Consider the following 16165-nt stretch of genomic DNA (forward strand, 5'->3'; position numbering starts at 1 on the left):
AGGGTGGTATCAAAGACTGATTTAAGCATAGGAAAATAAAGGTGAATTTCAAGGTAACCACAAAGGAGGCTAGCAAACCTACCCATCAAAATTAAACAGAAGAAAAACATAAACATTGAATAAATACAAAATGAACAACAAAAAAATGAAAAGAAACTTCATAAACAAAAAGAACTTAGCACAGAAAATTAAGTGGAGCCAAGAAACTGTCAACACCACAAAAAAATAAAAATAATACAAAATAACAGCAGTAAACTCATAAAAAAGAATTTTTTCTTTTTAACCTATCAATAATTACACTAAATGTGTAAATGGCTTAAATGTACCAGTAAAGAGACAGAGAGTGGCAGAATGAATTAAAAAAAAAAAAAATGTAATCCATCTATATTCTGTCTACAAGAGACACACCTTAAAGGCAAAGACATAAACTAAAACTCAAAGGATGGAAAATAATATATGAAGAAAACAACAACCAAAAAAGAGTGGGAATGGCAACATTAATCTCTGATAAAATAGACTTTAAAGCAAATCCACATAAAGGATAAGGAAGGACACTATATAATGATTAAAGGGTCAGTACACCAGGAGGACATAACCATAACAGATATACATGCATCCAGTGACAGGGCTCCAAAATACATAAAATAAACTATGACAGCATTGAAAAGAGAAATAGTTCCACAACAATAGTAGGAGACTTCAACATACCACTTTTGGTGAAGGACAGAACATCTAGAAAGAAACTCAATAAAGACCTAAATGCCACAGTCAACCAACTTGACCTCATAGACATATATAGAACACTCCACCCAACAGCAGCAAAGTATACATTCTTGTCCAACGCACGTGGAACATTCTTCAGAAATAGAACACATTTTAGGCCACAAAGCAAGCCTCAACAAAATCCAAAACATCGAAGTCATACAAAACATCGAACTCATACAAAACATCTTCTCTGACCACAACATCATAAAAGTAGAAATCAATAACAAGAATTGCAAGGGAAGAAAGTCAAATACATGGAAACTGAACACCACTTTTCTTAAAAACTATTGGGTAATAGAAAAAATCAAGGATGGAATAAAAAAAATTCATCGAATCAAATAAGGATGAAAACATGCCTTACCAACAACTTTGGGACACAGCAAAAGCAGTACTTAGGGGTAAATCTGTAGCAATAAAAGCACACATGAAAAAAGAAGAAAGGGCCAAAATAAAAACATTAACCCTACATCTTGAACAAATAGAAAGACAGCAGAAGAAGAAACCACAGTTGCCAGGAGACAGGAAATAATAAAGATTAGAACAGAAATAAATGAAATAGAGAATAGGAAAACAATAGAATCAACACGACCAGAAGTTGGTTCTTTGAAAAGATCAACAAAGTCAACAAACCACTGGCTAAATTGATGAAAGAAAAAGAGAAGAGGATGCAAATAATGAAAACAAGAAATGAGTTGGGTGATATCACAACAGTATCAACAAATAAAAAGAATCATAACAGAATACTAGGAACAATTGTACTCTAACAAACTTGAAAACCTAGAGGAAATGGATAAATCTCTAGAAACACACTACATACCTAAACTAACACATACTGAGGTAGAAAAACTAAATAGACTCATAACAAGAGAAGAGATTGAAGAGATACTAAAACAAAAAACAAACTCCCAACAAATAAAAGCCCTCGCCGTCTACTTACTATCCAAGTAAGAGGGGAGAAGACAGTCTCTTCGACAAATGGTGCTGCCATTACTGGATGTTCTCCTGTAAAAAAAAATGAAACAGGATCTGTACCTCACACCATACACAAAACCTAACTCAAAATGGATCAAAGACCTAAATATAAAACCTAAAAAATAAAGATCATGGAAGAAAATATAGGGACAATGCCAGGGGCCCTAATATGTGGCATAAATAGTATACAAACCATAACTAACTATACACAAACACCAGAAAAGAAACTAGATAACTGGGAGTTCCTAAAAATTAAACACTTATGCTCATTAAAAGACTTCACCAAAAGAGTAAAAAGAACCTACAGACTGAAAAAAATTTTGGCTACAACATATCTGACAAGGATCTCATCTCTAAAATCTACAAAATACTTCAAAACCTCAACAAGAAAAGACAATCCATTTAAAAAAAAAATGGCAAAGGATATGAACAGACACTGCACCAAAGAAGACATTCAGGTGGCTAGCAGACACATGAAATGCTCACGATCATTAGCCATTAGAGAAACGCAAATCAAAGCTACAATGAGATACCATCTCACCCCAACAAGGCTGGTACTAATCCAAAAAAACAGAAAATATTAAATGTTGGCGAGGTTCAGGGAGATTGGAGCTCCTATGCAGTGCTGGTGGGAATATAAAATGGTACAGCCACTGTTGAAAATGATGGGGCATTTCCTTAAAAAACTAGAAATAGAAATGCTATGTGATCCAGCAATCTCACTCTTAGGAATATACCCAAGAAAAATAATGGGCATCACAGGAATAGACATATGCACACCCATGTTCATTGTAGCACTATTCACGATAGCAAAAAGATGGAAACAACCTAAGTGCTCATCAACAGATGAATGGATAAATAATGGTACGTACAGACAATGGAATACTATGCATTATAGAGAATGATGATGAATCCATGAAGCATCTCATAACATGGATGAATCTGGAGGGCATCATGCTGAGTAAAATAAGTTGATCACAAAAGAAAAAGTACTATATGAGACCACTATTATAAAAACTCAAGAAAAGGTTTGCACACAGAAAAAAACATTCTTTGATGGTTACGTAGGTGGGGAGGAATGAGGAGGGCAAATCACTAACTAGATAGTAGACAAGTGTCAACTCTGGTGAAGGGAAAGACAACATACAATATAGGGGAAGTCAGCACAGCTTGACCAAGGCCAAGTCATAGAAGTTTTCTAGACACATCCAAACACCTTGAGGGACTGAATTGCTGGAGTTGAGGGCTGGGGCCCATAGTCTCAGGGACATCTAGGTTAATTGACATAACATTGTTCATAAAGAAAATGTTCTACATCCTACTTTGTGAGTAGTGTCTGGGATCTTAAAAGCTTGTGAGCAGGATCCAGTGGAGAATTCTACTAAACATTCAGAGAAGAGCTTATGCCAGTACTACTCAAACTATTTCAGAGCATAGAAAAGGAAGCGATACTGCCAAAATTCATAACCCTGAAACCAAAACCAGGCAAAGACATCACAAAAGAAAATTACAAACCAATATCTCTCATGAATAAAGATGCAAAAATTCTCAACAAAAATTCTAGCCAATAGAATTCAGCATCGTATCAAAAAAAAAAAAAAAACACGACCAAGTAGGATTCATACCAGGTATGCAAGGATGCTTCAATATTAGAAAATCAGTCAGCATAATCCACCACAAAAATAAAAGGAAAGAAAAGAATCACATGATCACCTCAATCGGCACAGAAAAGGCATTCAACAAAGTCAAAACCCATTCCTGATAAAAACTCTCAATAAAATAGGTATAGAAGGGAAATTTCTCAGCATAATAAAGGGCATCTGTGCAAAACCAACAGCCAACATTATTCTTCCTGGACAGAGGCTGAAAACATTCCCCTTGAGAACAGGAACAAGATAAAAGTTGGACAGGATATAAAACAACAGGAATCCTCATTTATTCCTAGTGGGAGTGCAAACTGGTAGGGCCACTTTGAAAGGCAGTCTGGTAGTTTCTTAAAAAGTTAAACACACACCTACCATAAGATCCAGTCATTCCATTCCTAGGCATATTACATGTTCTGCAAATGTTTATAGGAGCTTTATTCATATCTAACAAAAGCTGGAAAAGATCAAGCTGTCTTTTAGCAGGTGAATGGTTAAGCAAACTGTCGTACATATGTACAAAGAAACACTCCTCAGCAATATCAAGGAACACAAACTGTTGACTCACAGCATGGATGGGTTTTAAATGCATTTTGCTAAGCAAAACAGTTCAGACCCAAAAGGGCTGTGATTCCATTTATGTGACACCCTGGGAAAGGCAAAATTACAGGGACAGAAAACAGACCAGAGGTTGGCAAACGTTGAGGGGAAGAAAGGTTGACTATAAAGGGGTCATGCAAGAGAAGTTTCAGGACATATGTCCTGGGGAATGGATACATGGCTTTGTAGATATTTGGCAAAACCCACAGAATGATACACCACGAAGAGTTATCTTTATGCAAATTAAAAATGTATCAACCAATTCTTAGTTATGTAATGCTGCTATGACAATTTTATTTTCTCACAGTTTAGGATGCTAGAATTCCAAATTCAGGGTGCTAGCTCTAGGGGAAGGCTTTCTGTCTGTCAGGTCTGAAGGAAGGGCCTTGTCTCTTTGAGCTTCTGCTCCTGGGCAATCTTTATGTGCCCTGGCATCTCTCTTCCCCCGTCTCTGCTTTCTCACTTGCTTGTTTAATCTCTTTTATATCTCAAAAGAGATTGACTCAAGACACACCCTACACTAACCTGCCTCATTAATGTGACAAAAACAATCCATTCCCAAATGGGATTATAACCACAGGCATAAAACCAAAACCAAACCCAGTGCCGTCAAGTCGATTCCGACTCACAGAGGTTAGGAATTACAATACATATTTTGGGGGAACACAATTCAATATATAGCAGCCACAATGCCAGAAAACCTCAGAAGGAAAAAGAAGCTAACCAAAGTAACTTCAGAAAATGGTATTGTGACTGAATAAGGCAAAGACAAAAGAGCTGTACAAAAACACTGTACTGTAGTTGGTGAAAAATTTGTTTATCACAGGGGTAAGAGTTAACTTATTCTGCATGTATACTAGGCTGGATGAATAAGTAAATAAGTTGTATCTAATGTCAGCTAGATTTTTCACTGTTACAGAATGATGCCATAAATAAGCAAGAGTAGAAGACTAAATTATGTGGCAATGGATTAGAGTTGAAGACATTGTATAAACTCATTTTTTATATAGATACAGAAATAGGTTAGCTAGAGATATTGGTATATACATGTGTTAGTATACACACCTGGCTCTGTCTGCTAAGAAACCAAGGTATTTCAGAAGTAATGAACACATAGAGTACAAATACTGGTTTCTAAATACTGTTATCTAATATAAGGAAAGTGGGGCTCCTTGGAGAAGTGGCTACTTTAGGGCTGGGCAGTGAAGATGTAAGACAATCCTGGAGCATCTTGTAGTGCCAGAAAGCAAGGAAGTGTTCAAAAATTTACAGGATTATTTGCTCAGCAAACAGATTGAATAAGTATGGTGAAATGGTACAACCCCAATGCACCTGTTTCCTGATTTTAAACCACACGGTATCTCCTTGTTTTGACTGAACAACTGCCTGTTTGTCTATGTACAAATTCTGCATGAGCACAATGAAGTTTTCTGGAATCCCCATTCTTCGAAATGTTATTCATAATTTCTTATGATCTACACAGTCAAATGCCTTTGCATAGACAGCAAAACACAGGTAGGCATCTTTCTGGTGTTCTCTGCCTTCAGCAAAGACCCATCTAACATCAGTAATGATATCTCTCGTTTCACATCCTCTTCTGAATCCAGCTTAAATTTCTGGCAGTTCTTTGCTGATGTACTCCTGCAACTGCTTTTGAATGGTCTTCAGCAAAATTTTACTTGTGTGTGATATTAATGATATTGTTCAATAATTTCTGCATTCTGTTGGATCACCTTTTTTTGGAGTGGGCATGTACGCCTTAGTTATCTAGTGCTGCTATAACAGAACTACCACAAGTGGATGGCTTTAACAAACAAAAATTTATACTCTCACAGTTTAGGAGATTAGAAGTCCAAATTCAGGGTGTCAACTCCAGGAGAAGGCTTTCTCTTTCAATCAGGTCTGGGGGAAGGGTCTTGTCATCAGTCTTCCCCTGGGTCTAGGAGTTTCTTGGTGAAGAACTCCAGGTTGAAAGGACGTACTCTGCACCCAGCTTTTCTTTTTTGGTAGTATGAGGTCCCTCTCCTCTCTGCTCAATTCTCTCTTTTAAATTTTAAAAGAGATTGACTCAAGGTACAACCTAATCCTGTAGATTGAGTTCTTCCTCGTTAACATAACTGCCTCTAATCCTGCCTCATTAACATCATAGAGCTTAGGATTTACTACACTTAGGATAATCATATCAGACCACGAAATGGTGGACAACCACACAATACTAGGAATCATGGCCTAGCCAAATTGACATACCTTTTTGTGTGACACAGTTCAACCCATAACATGGCACAAATATGGATCTCTTCAGTCAGTTGCCTAGGTAGCCGTCTTCCAAATTTCTTGGCATAGATAAATAAGCACTTCCAGCGCTGCTTCTGTTTGCTGAAACATCTCAATTGGTTTTCACAGAAGTTAATAAAGTCAAGATTCCTTAATAAAGTCATCCTTTTCCTTTAAACTGTGCCACAATTAAAAATAAGACTGCTATCAAGAAGAGTACTTTGGTGAGTAGCACCTAGGGTCTTAAAAGCTTGTGAGCAGCCATCTAAGATAATCCGCTGGTCCCACCCCATCTGGAGCAAGGGAGAATGAAGAAAACCAAAAACGCAAGGGAAAGATGAGTCCAAAGGACTAATGGACCACAGCTACCACAGCCTCCACCAGACTGAGTCCAGCATAAGTAGATGGTGCCTGGCTACATCACCGACTGCTCTGACAGAGATCACGACAGAGGGTCCCAGACAGAGCTGAAGAGAATGTAGAACGAAATTCTAACTCACGAAAAAAGACCAGATTTACTGGTCTGACAGAGACTGGAGAAATTCGAGAGTGTGGCCCCTGGACACCCTTTTAACCCAGGTTCACGCTTCAGCCAAACATTAGACAGGCCCATAAAACAAGCAATAATACACGTAGCTCAACCATGTGTAAGAGACTAAATGGGCACACCAGCAATGAGGCAAGGACAAGAAGGCAGGAGGGGATAGGAAAGCTGGAGAAATGGAAATGAGGAATTCAGGGTCAAGAAGGGGAAAGTGTTGACACGTCACAGGGTTGGCAACCAATGCCACAAGACAATATGTGTATTAATTGTTTAGTGAAAAATTAATTTGTTCCGTAAACCTTCATCTAAAAAAACAAAACAAACCCATTGCCAAGAGTCAATTGACTCATAAAGCACAATTTAAAAAAAAAAAAAAAAGGTTCTCATACTCTGAAATATGTGTTTTCTAAAAAGCATTATTATTTGTTTTTGCTTGAAATAGTAATATGTACAGTAACCTGGTGATGTTGGAAATAACTTCCTGTAGGGAGACTCCCTGGCTGAACTACGAAAGGGTTTTTTTTTTCAAAGAAATTGCATAGTGTAGTAGTAGAAGGAGCATTTGGCCTGAGTCAGAAGATATGGAAGTTGGGTAGATGTATGGTTGGGGAATATCTCTGTGTCTTAGTGTCCCTCTTTGTTAATTAGGTGACTGGGCTATAGAAAAGGGCCATGATCATTTTTTGGTAATGACGCTTTTTCCTTCCTCTTCCTCTTCCTTTCCGACTTCCTCTTCTCCTCCTCCTCCCCCCTCTACTTCAGCTAAAGTCACCAGAAATTCACTAGGCAATTAGAAATGGTTATGGGATGTGTCTTAGTCATCTAGTGCTGCTATAACAGAAATGCCACAAGTGGATGGCTTTAACAAAGAGAAATTTATTTTCTCACAATCTAGTAGGCCAGAAGTCCAAATTAAGGGCATCAGCTCCAAGGGAAGGCTTTCTTTCTCAGTGGGCTCTGGAGGAAGGTCCTTGTTCTCAATATTCCCCTGGACTAGGAGCTTCTCCGTGCAGGAACCCCAGGTCCCAAGGACACGCTGTGCTCCCGGTGCTGCTTTCTTGGTAGTATGAGGTCCCAGTTTCTCTGCTTGCTTCCTTTTCCTTTTATCTCTTGTAAGGTGAAAGGTGGTGCAGCCATGTCCCAGGGAAACTCCCTTTACTTTGGCTCAGGGATATGGCCGTAGTAAAAAAAAAAAATGACCTTAGTAAGGGTGTTAAAATCCCACCCTAATCCTCTTTAACATAGAATTACAATAAAAAAATGGAGAACAACCACACAATACTGGGAATCATGGCCCAGCCAAATTGATACACACTTTTTTGGGGGAGAGGGGTTGGGGGCATAATTCAATCCATGACAGGGTGAGACAGTGGTGAAGGGTGGTATCATTCTGAGTAAAACGGGTTACAGTTGGTGGTGAGGAAGGTGTAGAATGCAGTACTCAGTGCTCTTTTGGCCAAGCTCTTTTTCCTACTTCTATTTTTCAGAAACCTTTTAAATAGAGTCTTGGCCATGGCAAACAGACCCTAGGCCTGCCTGTCCTTCTTTATCTACGATCTTCAAATCCTTCTATCAAACGGCATCCTTGGAGCCCTCCCTGCTCTCATAGCTATAAAATATGAATTTATTAGTGGAGCAAGGATATCCCAGCTCCCTACCTGAAGTCTTCCTCTTTTCTTCTACTGGGACAAGTTCAAGGAAAGGTAATCATGTTTTCAGAAAATGTTTCTGCTGGCCCTCATGCTCTATTCCAAGGGGGATAAGAATGACTATAGACCTAGCTTACAAGGCACTTCTGTAAAAATTGGCCTACAATAAAAAAAAAAAAAAAAAAATTAATGTGTTCAGTCCAGAGGCCCAGCTAAATCATAAAAATGCTTAGACCAAAATACTATGTCATCCACACTCTCGAGTTTTCCTGTGAACAATGCTAGCATTTCCTGAATCCTCATTTATTTTGCTATGTATTGCATTATTTTTTATTTTTATTTTTAATTGTGCTTTAAGTGAAAGTTTACAAATCAAGCCAGTCTCTCATAAAAAAAAAAACAAAAAACTTATATATACCTTGCTATATACTCCTATTTGCTTTCACCCTAATAAGACAACACACTCCTTCACTCTCTATTTCTGTGTCCATTCAGCCAGCTTCTCACCCGCTCTGCCCACGTAGTCTCATGTATCTATTTGATCCAAGAAGCTCACTTCTCACCAGTATCATTTTCTATTCCATAGTCCAGTCCTATCCCAGTCTGAAGAGTTGGCTTTGGGAATGGTTCCGGTCTTGGGCTAACAGAAGGTCTAGGGACCATGACCTCTGGGGTCCTTCTAGTCTCAGACCATTAAGTTGGGTCTTTTTATGAGAATTCGTGGTCTGCATGCCACTGCTCTCCTGCTCCCTCAGGGATTCTCTGTTGTGTTCTCTGTCAGGGCAGTCCTTGGTTGTAGCCAGGCACCATCTAGTTCTTCCAGTCTCAGGCTGATTTAGTCTCTGGTTTATGTGGCCCATTCTGTCTCTTGGGTTCATAATTACCTTGTGTCTTTGGTGTTCTTCATTCTGCTTTGCTCCAGGTGGGTTGACACCCATTGATGCATCTTAGATGGCCTCTTCCTAGCATTTAAGACTCAAGATGCCACTATCCAAAGTGGGATGCAGAATGTTTTCTTTAGAGATTTTATTATGCTAATTGACCTACATGTGGCCTTCGAAGTGTTCAGTTTATTCAGGAAACTTCTATGCTTTTGGTTTAGTCCAGTTGTACTGACCTCCCTTGTATTGTGTGTTGTCTTTCCCTTTACCAAAAATAGTTCTTGTCTACTATCTAATTAGTGAATACCCCCTCCCTCCCTCCTTCCCCACTCTCATAACCATCAAAGAATATATTCTTCTCTGTTTAAACTATTTCCCGAGTTCTTATAATCCTGACCTCATACAATATTTGTCCTTTTGCAACTGAGTAATTTCACTCAGCATAATGCCTTCCAGATTCCTCCATGTTATGAAATATTTCACAGATTCATCATTGTTCTTTATTGATACGTAGTATTCGATTGTGTGAATATACCATAATTTATTTATCCATTCGTTCATTGATGGGCACCTTGGTTGCTGCCATCTTTTTACTATTGTACATAGTGCTGCAATGAACATGTGTGCGCATATATCTGTTTGTGTAAAGGCTCTTATTTCTCTCTAAGGAGTGGAATTGCTGGATTGTATGGTAGTTCTATTTCTAACTTTTTAAAGAAGCACCAAATCGATTTCCAAAGTAGTTGTACCATTTTACATTCCCACCAGCAGTGTATGTGTTCCACAGCCTCCCCAACATTTATTATTTTGTGTTTTTTGGATTAATGCCAGCCTTGTTGGAGTGAGATGGAATCTCATTGTAGTTTTGATTTGCACTTCTCTAATTGCTAATGATGGTGAGCATTTCCTCATGTATCTGTTAGCTACCTGAATGTCTCCTTTAGTGAAGTGTCTGTTCATATCCTTTGCCCATTTTTTGATTGGGTTATTTGTCTTTTTGTAGTTGAGTTTTTGCAGCATCATGTAGATTTTAGAGATCAGGTGCTGAGCAGAAATGTCATAGCTAAAAACTTTTTGCCAGTCTGTAGGTAATCTTTTTACTCTTTTGATAAAGTCTTTGGATAAGCATAGGTGTTCAATTTTTAGGAGCTCCCAGTTACCTAGTTCCTCTTCTGGTGTTTGTGCATTGTTAGTAATATTCTGTATACTGTTTATGCCATGTATTAGGGCTCCTAACATTGTCCCTATTTTTTCTCCCATGACCTTTATCATTTTAGATTTTATATTTAGCTCTTTGATCCATTTTGTTTTTGTGCATGGTATGAGGTATGGGTCTTGTTTCGATTTTTTGCATATGGATATCCAGTTATGCCAGCACCATTTGTTAAAGAGACTGTCTTCCCCCATTTAACTGACTTTGGGTCTTCGCCAAATATCAGCTGCTCATATGTGGTTGGATTTATGTCTGGATTCTCAATTCTGTTCCATTGGTCTATGTATCTGTTGTTGTACCAGTACCAGGCTGTTTTGACTACTGTGGCGGTATAATAGGTTCTAAAATCGGGTAGTGTGAGGCCTCCCACTTTGTTCTTCTTTTTCAGTAATGCTTTACTTATCTGGCGCCTCTTTCTCTTCCATGTGAAGTTGGTGATTTGTTTCTCCATCTCCTTAGAAAATGTCATTGGAGTTTGGATCAGAATTGCATTGTATCTATAGATCGCTTTTGGTAAAATAGACATTTTTACAATCTTAACTCTTTCTGTGCATGAGCAAGGTGTGTTTTTTCACTTGTGTAGGTCTCTTTTGGTTTCTTGAAGTAGCGTTTTGTAGTTTTCTTTGTATAGGTCTTTTACGTCTCTGCTGAGATTTATTCCTAAGTCTTTTATCTCCTTGGGGGCTATTGTAAATGGTATTGATTTGGTGATTTCCTCTTCAATGTTCTTTTTGTTGTGGAGGAATCTAATTGATTTTTGTATGTTTATCTTGTATCCTGATACTCTGCTGAACTCTTCTATGAGTTTCAGTAGTTTTCTTGAGGATTCTTAAGGGTTTTTTGTGTATAAGATCATGTCACCTGCAAATAGAGATACTTTTACTTCTTCCTTACCATCTGGATGCCCTTTATTTCTTTATGTAGCTTACTTCATCTAGCTAGGAACTCCAGCACAATGTTGAATAAGAGTGCTAATAAAAGGGCATCCTCGTCTGGTTCCAGATCACAAGGGGAATGCTTTCAGACTCTCTCCATTTAGGTTGACACTGGCTGTTGACTTTGTATAAATGCCCTTTCTTATGTTGAGGAATTTTCCTTCTCTTCCTATTTTGCTGAGAGTTTTTATCATGGATGGGTGTTGAACTTTGTCAAATGCCTTTTCTGCATAAAGTGATAAGATCATGTGGTTCTTATCTTTTGTTTTATTTATATGATGGATTACATTAATTGTTTTTCTAATGTTGAACCATACCTGGTATAAATCCCACTTGCTCAGGGTGAATTATTTTTTTGATAAGTTGTTGAATTCTATTGGCGAGAATTTTGTTGAGGATTTTTGCATCGACATTCATGAGGGATAAACCCAGTGCCATCAAGTCGATTCTGACTCATAGCGACCCTATAGGACAGAGTAGAACTGCCCCATAGAGTTTCCAAGGAGCACCTGGTGGATTCAAACTGCCGATCCTTTGGTTAGCAGCCGTAGCACTTAACCACTACGTCATGAGGGATATAGGTCTGTAATTTTTTTTTTTTTTTTTTTGGTGTCTTTACCTGGTTTTGGTATCAGGCATATGCTGGCTTCATAGAATGAGTTTGGGAGTATTCTGTCCTTTTCTATGCTCTGAAATACCTTTAGTAGTAGTGGTGTTAACTCTTCTCTGAAAGTTTGGTCGAACTCTCCAGTGAAGCTATCTGGGCCAGGGCTTTTGTTTCTTGGGAGTTTTTAAATTACATTTTCAATTTCTTCTTTTGTTATGAGTTTATTTAGTTGTTTTACCTCTGTTTGTGTTAGTTTAGGTAGGTAGTGTGTTTCTAGAAATTCATCCCTTCTAGGTTTTCAAATCTATTAGAGTACACTTTTTCATAGTAATCTGATATGATTCTTTTAATTTCAGTTGGGTTCGCCCATCTCATTTCATATTTGGGTTGTTTGCTTCCTCACCTGTTTTTCTTTTGTCAGTTTGGCCAGTGGTTTATCAATTTTGTTAATTTGTTCAAAGAACCAACTTTTGGTCGTGTTAACTCTTTCAATTGTTTTTTCGATCTCTATTTTGTTTAATTCTACTCTAATTTTTATTTTTTTCTGTCTGCTAGTGCTTGAGGGTTTCCTTTGTTGCTCTCCTTCTATTTGTTCAAATTATAGGGATAATTATTTCATTTCGGCCCTTTTTTCTTTTCGTATGTGTGCATTTATTGATATAAATTGACCTTGGAGCACTGCTTTAGCTGTGTCCCAAAGTTTCTGATAGGAAATGTTTTCATTCTCATTGGATTCTGTGAATATTTTTATTCCCTCCTTAATATCTTCTATAACCCAGTTGTTTTTGAGCAGGGTATTGTTCAGTTTCCAGGTGTTTGATTTCCTTTCCCATTACTAATTTCTACTTTTATGGCCTTATGGTCAGAGAAAATGCTTTGTAATATATCAATGTTTTGGAATCTGCTAAAGCTTGCTTTATGACCTAATATGTGGTCTATTCTAGAGAATGTTCTATGTGCACTAGAAAAGAAAGTATACTTGGCTGCTGTTGGGTGGAGTGTTCTATATATGTCTATGAAGTCAAGTTGGTTGATTGTGGCATTTAGATCTTCCGTGTCTTTATTGAGCTTCTTTCTGGCTGTTCTGTCCTTCACCAAAAGTGGTGTGTTCAATTCTCCTACTATAATTGTGGAGCGGTCTATCTCACTTTTCAATGCTTTTAGAGTTTGTTTTATGTATTTTTTAGCCCTGTAATTGGGTGCATAAATATTTAATATGGTTATGTCCTCCTGGTATATTGTCCCTTTAATCATTATATATGTCCTTTCTTATCCTTTGTGGTCAATTTAACTTTAAAGTCTATTTTGTCAGAAATTAATATTGCGACTTCTGCTCTTTTGTGATGTTGTTTGCTTGGTATATTTTTTTCCATCCTTTGAGTTTTAGTTTGTTTGTGTCTCTAAGTCTAAGGTGTGTCTCTTGTAGGCAGCATATAGATGGATTGTGTTTTTTTATCCTTCTGCCACTCGATGTCTCTTTATTGGTGCATTTAGTCCATTTACATTCAGTGTAATTATGGATAGGCATGAATTTAGTGCTGTCATTTTGATGTCCTTTTTTGTGTGTTGTTGACAGTTTCTTTTTCCCACTTAATTTTTTGTGTTGAGTAGTTTATATATTATCTTTTCCTCTTATTCATTGTTGTTGATTTTCTTTCTGCTGAGTCTTTTTTTTTTTCCTTGTATTTTATTTTGATGAGTAGGATTCTTCGTCTCCTTTGTGGTTACCTTAATATATACCCCTATTTTTCTAAGTTTAAACCTAATTTTTATTTCTTTATACTGCCTTGTGTTCCTCTCCATACAAAAGATCCATGACTACACTTTTTAATCCCCTCTTTATTGTTTTAATGTTTTCTTCTTTTACATAATGACACCATTGTTTCCCTGTTTTGAGCGTTTTTTTTAATCTTTGTGATTTCACTATGTGGATTGATATCTGGTTGTTCTGTCCTGTGTTCTAAGTCTTGGGCTTATATCTGATGTGATTGATTTTCTAACCAGAGAGCTCCCTTTAGTATTTCTTGTTGTTTTGGTTTGTTTTTTACAAATTCCCTAAACTTCTGATTATCTGGAAATGTCCTAATTTCACCTTCATATTTGAGAGACAGTTTTGCTGATATATGATTATTCGCTGGCAATTTTTTTCGTTCAGTGCTTTATATAAGTCATCCCATTGCCTCCTTGGCTGCATGGTTTCTGCAGAGCAGTCCGAGCTTATTCTTATTGACTCTCCTTTGTTGATTGCTTTTCGTTTATCCCTAGCTGCTCTTAAAATTCTCTTTACCTTTGGTTTTGGCAAGTTTATTTATATGTTTTGGTGACTCTCTTTTGAGATCTACCTTATGTGGAGTTCAGTGAGCATTTTGGATAGATATCTTCTCATCTTTCACAATATCAGGCAAGTTTTCTGTCAACATCTTCAACAATTCTCTCTGTATTTGCTGTTTTCCCTCCTTGTTCTGGTACTCCAATCACTCGTAGGTTATTTCTCTTGTTAATGTCCCACATGATTCTTAGGGTTTCTTCATTTTTTTTTAAATCTTTTGTCTGATTTTTCTTCAAATATATTGGTGCCAAGTGTTTTATCTACAGTCTCACTAATTCTGCCTTTCGCTTCCACAATTCTGCTACTCTGACTTTCTCTTGAGTTGTCTAATTCTGTAATTTGATTGTTAATCTTCTGAATTTCTGATTGCTGTCTCTCTGTGGATTCTTGCAGCTTATTAAATTTTTCATTATGTTCTTGAAAACCTTTTTAATTTCTTCAATTGCTTTATCTGTGTGTTCCTTGGCTTGTTCTGTGTATTGCTGTATCTCCTTCCTGATCTTGTTCCTGATGTTTCGAAGAGTTCTGTATATTAATCTTTTGTATTCTGCATCTGGTAATTCCAGGAAGGGACCTTCATCCAGAAGATCTCTTGATTCTTTGTTTTGAGAGCTTGTTGAAGCGATCGTGATCTGCTTCTTTATGTGATTTGATACTGACTGTTTTCTCCAAGCCTTCTATATAAGTCATTTTATTAGTTTATTTTATGTTTGCTTACTGTATTCTAGCTTCTTGCTTTGTTTTGTTTTGAGATGCCCAAATAGGTTGCTTGAGTGAGCTCGCTTGATTTTTTTCACCTTTGAAGCTCTAATGTCCTGTCACCAGATGGCTAGAGCTGTTATCGGGTATATCAACCTAGGAGTCCATTCACTTTTCTTACATGGATTCAGCTCAGGTGTCCAGGTAGTTGGTCATCAAGTGTGTGGTACAGGCCCTGTCCTACAGTCTTAGAGGGGAACGGGTGTTTGGTGTAGCTACAGGTATCTGGTTGCAGCAGGGGGTCATGCTCTGAACAAGGCAGGGGGCCAACAACCTTCCCCCAAGTGTCTGAGGAAAGCACATCCCTGTTCCCTAGAACTCACAGGTGGGTGGTTTCTGCAGATGGACTATGGCCACCCAATGCTTTTGATTCTAAGGATTGGGAGGCACCAGTTATCCTTGGACCCTTGTCACGGGTGGCCTGGTGATGTGGGTGGAGCCACCAGTCCTTAGGTCCCTGATGTGGGTAGGTGAGGACCCTGTTTAATAGGCAAAGTGGTGTCAAACATCAAATACCCACCTCTCCACAGCACAGCTGAAACAGTTGCAGTCTGCCAACAAGAACCTGTTCTCCTGAAATAGGCCCACAGAGGTCCATGCAGTGGTGAAAGGTATTCAAAGTCTATGGACCATTTATGCCTGGACAGGAGCCACTCCTGTCCCCAGGTTAGTGGAGTTGGCAGATTATCTTTTCTCCCAGTTGTGAATTCATTCCTTCCACAAGGCTGAGAGGATGGCTCAGGGTACTCAGGAGGACCTATGTCAGGCCCAAGAAAATCGACAGCCACTGAAGCTGGCTTGGGGGCTGGTGGCGTTGTAAAATATATGCAAGTACTCAGCTTTTGCTGAGAGTGCTGTTTTCTCTGGTTCTGGAGGTGTGAGTAAGTGTGCGGCTGGCTATTTCTTCTTGAGGAAACTGCATCTGGAACCCTGCCACTGTTGCTCCAGGGAATGGTTCCTGAGGGTTCCCGGCAGTTCAGGTCCAGCAGCTCCT

The sequence above is a fragment of the Elephas maximus genome, chromosome 11, assembly GCF_024166365.1.
Source record: "Elephas maximus indicus isolate mEleMax1 chromosome 11, mEleMax1 primary haplotype, whole genome shotgun sequence".
Taxonomy (NCBI): Eukaryota; Metazoa; Chordata; class Mammalia; order Proboscidea; family Elephantidae; genus Elephas; species Elephas maximus.